This window comes from Pyxicephalus adspersus, chromosome 9 (genome assembly GCF_032062135.1).
Source record: "Pyxicephalus adspersus chromosome 9, UCB_Pads_2.0, whole genome shotgun sequence".
Taxonomy (NCBI): Eukaryota; Metazoa; Chordata; class Amphibia; order Anura; family Pyxicephalidae; genus Pyxicephalus; species Pyxicephalus adspersus.
The window spans coordinates 40,302,448-40,307,536 of record NC_092866.1 but is presented as its reverse complement, the minus strand read 5'-3'; positions in this window follow the sequence as shown (position 1 = coordinate 40,307,536).

The window sequence follows — 5,089 nt, the reverse complement described above, 5'->3', positions numbered from 1 at the left end:
GTGTCAAATAGAAGCTACAACAAGTTAGAAAAAAAGCTCATTACCTGGCTGGTGGACATTCAGCCCTTTCCTCCCCAGCTCATGTTGTATGCATATGTATTGTATTGCCAGTACCACAGTTTCTTTAGTTGTAGGAGTAACATGCCACAGGCCTCTTGCACCAACCATGATCTGCCTACATTGCAGTGATGATATCAATATTCCAAATCAATATGTAAACAAAAAATTGGAATGTGTTTAGTACTTTCATTAGCATTTTGATGGCAAGTTTGGAATGGGTGTGTGTGTGTGTGGGGGGGGGGGGATTAGAGTGGGCAAAACATTTGCAAATTAAATGTTTGTTTTTTGCATGTTTATTGTGTTTACATCTACCACTTGTTTATTGTATCCAACCATTACTTTAGTGCTTGACTTCACTTTCTTTAGTCTGGCACCCTGACCCCCAGTTTGTGATGCTGGGGGTTATTGCAAAACATATCCCCTGTAACCTCCTTGGTGTCCCCTACTGAATCCCTGAAGTAAAACAATGTGACTAGTGATACATGAAGGAGATAGGGGGAAGCAAATTGTATTAGAAACAATTTACTATTGCTGGTCAACATTTGCTTCCTAGACAGCTTGGTTTTTTTTGTGGCATGGATTCCACATTGCACAAACATTCTGCACATGGATGAGAATCTTTTGTTTAACAAAATCCCAAATAAATTCAATCAGGTGACTGGCTCACCATCTCTGTGCCTTGGCCGAAATACATCAGACCAGGCTACAATCTTCTGGTCTTGAACTTTCCAATTCTGGTGAGCTCGTGTCCAATGCTTTTTGTTATTAGGTATCAGGAGAGGAACCCAATGTTTTTTTGAGATTCAATGAGATTCAATGTCCAGTGCATTTGAAAAATGCTTTTGCGGAATTGTAAAAGGTGGTTATCTGTAGCCTGCCAGCTCATACCTTGCTAGCCATTGTCTACTGACCACAGAACTGCCTTTTACTGCTACGTCTTTTATTTTTCAAGTAAAACCTTAAGGCTGCCTTTAAGACAGCTGAAACAAGATTTTATGAATTTGGCTATTTAGAAAACACCAAAATAATAAATAATGGATATGGATATGAATAAATTCAATAAATACATTGCTCATTGAATGTGTATACACAGTGGCAAACTTAAGAGACTCCAAGGTCAACATTTGTATCCACAAGGTAAATCTAAATCAGGCATATTCAATTTACAATTTCATTACAAAAATATAGGATTACAGCAAGAGATTGTAAAAAAAACAGAAAAAAATGTGTATATAACAGGGAAACCCTTGAAAGCGACGCCCTGCCACATAGCTTTGCAAGGGATTCTGGGTGTTGAGCAAAGAGCAGAAGAAGCAATAATAAATACCCCTTCATATAAATAATTCTCCTCTGCAGTGGTGGCAGTGCCAGCAGTAAATAACCCTCTTCTCTGGTGAGAGTGCCAGAAAAAAAAATATCCCTGTTCATGGATATCAGTGGAAAAATTAGAAATCCCTGTTTAGCAATACATATCAGCAATTTATTGGTGTTAGTGGTATAAAAATTATTCCACCACTTAGCAACAAATAAGAGTGTAAATACCATTTTGAAGTGGAATATTACTTAATGAAAGATAACTGAAAGATAAATGAAAGACTCAAAAAAAGGTATCAATCTTCCTCTTACTTGGTTAGGAGTACTGCGGCGCCAAATAAATTGAAAGGTTGCAAAATTTTTCAAAAGAAGAAAATAGAAGAAGCTGGGGGTTTTTTCAACAGTGGGTAATTATATTGATATTAAAGTGATTAATGTATCAAAAACAATCAGTGATAGGTACATACAATAATTAAGAGTGGTCATCCCATGTCCCATTATTAATATAGTTACATAGTTACATAGTAGGTTAGGTTGAAAAAAGACATAAGTCCATCAAGTTCAACCAATAGGGAAAAAAACATATCCCAGATATAAAACCCTATAAGACATAGTTGATTCAGAGGAAGGCAAAAAAAAAACCAGTGGTACAATTTGCTTCAACGGGAAAAAAATTCCTTACTGATTCCATGAGGCAATTGGATGTTCCCTGGATCAACAGTCTCTGTTATTTTTACTTTAAAGCCTTAATACCCAGTTATATTCTGTGCTTCTAGAAAAACATCCAGCTTTTTCTTAAAGCAATCTATAGAAGTTGCTGAAACTACTTCCTGAGGGAGCCGATTCCAATTTTTCACAGACCTTACAGTGAACAATCCCTTCCTTATCCAGAGCTTAAACTTCTTTTCCTCCAGATGCAAAGAGTGCCCTCTTGTTCTTTGTAACGATCTTAAAGTGTATAATGGGGAAGAGAGTTTTCTATATGGACCATTTTCTTTATTTATACAGGGTGATCATATCTCTTCTCAAGGGGTAATAGATTCAGACCAGCTAATGTCCTTTTTGTGAATTGGTGCCCAAACTGGACTGCATATTCCAGATGTGGTCTGACCAATGCTTTGTACAGGGGCAGGATTATGTCTCCATCTCTGCAGTCTATTCCTCGTTTAATACAAGAAAATACTTTACTAGCTTTAGATATTGCAGCTTGGCATTGCATGCTGTTATTAAGTCTATGATCAACCAGAACCCCCAAATCTTTTTCCATTTCTGACTCCCCCAAATGTATTCCCCCTAGACAGTATGAAGCATGCATGTTGTTAGCGCCCAAGTGCATAGCTTTACATTTATCTATATTAAATGTCAAACAGTACATCCAGATCTTGGAAAATTTGCTCTCCTAAAATTAAATGTTTTTATCTTTCCTGTTTTTGCTTCCTGTTTACAGCTTACAATAAATGAAATCGTATTATGGTCACTGCTACCCAGATTCTCTTTTATATGCACATTTGTTATAAGCTCTGCATTGTTAGAAAGAACTAGGTCCAGCAGAGTATCATTTCTAGTTGGGGCTTCTATAAACTGTACCATAAAATTATCTTGTATTAAATGTCCAAATTTCCTTTCTTTTGCTGTTCCCGTAGTGCCATTACTCCAGTCAATGTTAGGGTAGCTGAAATCTCCCATGAAAAAAACACTTCAACTTTTTGCTGCTTTTTCTATCTGTGCTAGTACTTGATTTTCTATTTATTCCTTAGCACTGGGGGGCCATTAGCAGACTCCAGTAATTATTTGTTTGTTATTCAACCCCACATTCAACTCCACCCATAATGCCTCAACCTCATCGCTTGCTCTATCTGCAATTTCATCTTTCACATTCACTTTTAGATCACTTCTCACATACTCTGTCTTTAGGAAAGAGAATATACCCAGGAATATTGACAGCCCAGTCATGCGAAGAACAAAGCCAGGATTCAGCAATGCCAACTAAAGCCGGATACACACGTGCAATATTAGTCGTTGGAAAGGATCTTTCACGATCCTTTCCAATGACTAGCACTGCATGATGCATGAACAAGTGCTGTATATATCGATGGATGAATGATGGATCCTGTACATACAGCACCGTTCTGCTCTATAGAGAGGAGAGGGGGGAGAGTGATGGAGAGGCATCCTGCTGCAGGCTCTCCCCCTTTCCGCATTAGGATAGTCATGGATCGTCTGTGGATCCTCCAGGACGGTCGTTCAGACTATGGATGACTGGCGCTGTACACATGCCAGATTCTCGCCCGATATCGACCCGGAGCCGATTATCGGGCAAGAACCGTTGGCCGTGTGTACGTAGCTTAAATCGTAATCCGCCTCACTGACTAAGGCTTCTAACTCCCCTATCTTCTTTGCTAGACTTCTAGCATTGGTGAACAGGCTTTTTAAACCACTGCTGCATTTACCAGCATTGTTTGCCAAATCCTTTTGTTTTTCAGTACAACTACCCTGTTTCCCCTATTATAAGGCACTGTCTTATATTTATGAAATGCCAAAATATGCCCTAGGTCTTATTTTCAGGGGGATGTCTTGTTTTTCCATGAAGAAGACTACAGTATACATTTATTGTTGAAAATCACTCATGATCACTCATGTGCCATTTTTTACCGTACGGCCGGGTAACAGACTCCATTAGGGCAGGGATCAACAGCTTGCTTGTCCTTCCTGGCGCAGAGTCGCGGGCATGTGCCTTTGAAGTTACTTTCTGTTTCGCTCTGCACTGCAGCCAGCACCGAGGAGTCACACAGAGGTACACAGTTACCCACCGTACCACCCGAATGGGAGATTCTTTCAGGCGCAGGTATAGGGGGGGTGTCTTATTTGCGGGGGGTGCTTTATTTTATTGTTTTGGGCAAAATCGGGGGGTGCCTTATTTGATGGGGATGGCTTATCATCGGGGAAACACAGTAGTACTGAACAATCCAATGTTTGTTTGTAACATGGGAAGCTCCTTACAATCATCCATAACCCTCCCCCCAACTATCCCCAATCCACCAACGTCTGACCCCTGACTAACCTTTCTGCCACCTTATTTACTGTCCCACCCCCCTCTGTCCTAGTTTAAATATCCCTCCACCATTCCCCTAAATCCTTCCCCTAGCACAGCAGACCCCCTTTCATTTAGGTGCAAAGGATCTCTGCCATACATGTTGTACCCCAATGAAAAGTCAGCCCAGTGCTCCATGAACTCAAACCCTTCCCTTTTGCACCAGGACTTAAGCCATGCATTTAGCTGTCTAACCTCCCTCTGCCTTTCCTGTGTTGCGCATGGAACAGGCAATATTCCAGTGAACATAACCATGGAGGTTCATTGCTTCAACTTCAAACCTAGTTCACTAAACTGATTTTTAAGGATCCTCCATCTTGCATCTATATTGTCATTGGTTCCAACATGGACCAAGACAGCTGGGTCCTGCCCAGGCCCTCCCAATAGTTTGTCCACTAGGTCCATCAAACCCTGGCACCAGGGAGACAGCAAACCATTCGGTTGAAGGGATCCGGGTGACAAACTATTCATCAGTCCTCCTGATGATAGAATCCCCTATGACTACCAATTGTCTTTTCCTTTCTGCGTTTCCCTCCCCACCACTACTAGATGTGCTGCTCTCCTGGCTGTTAGGGGTAGCAGTAACATCTAGAGTTGCCACCACTGGGTCTGCCACCTGCACAT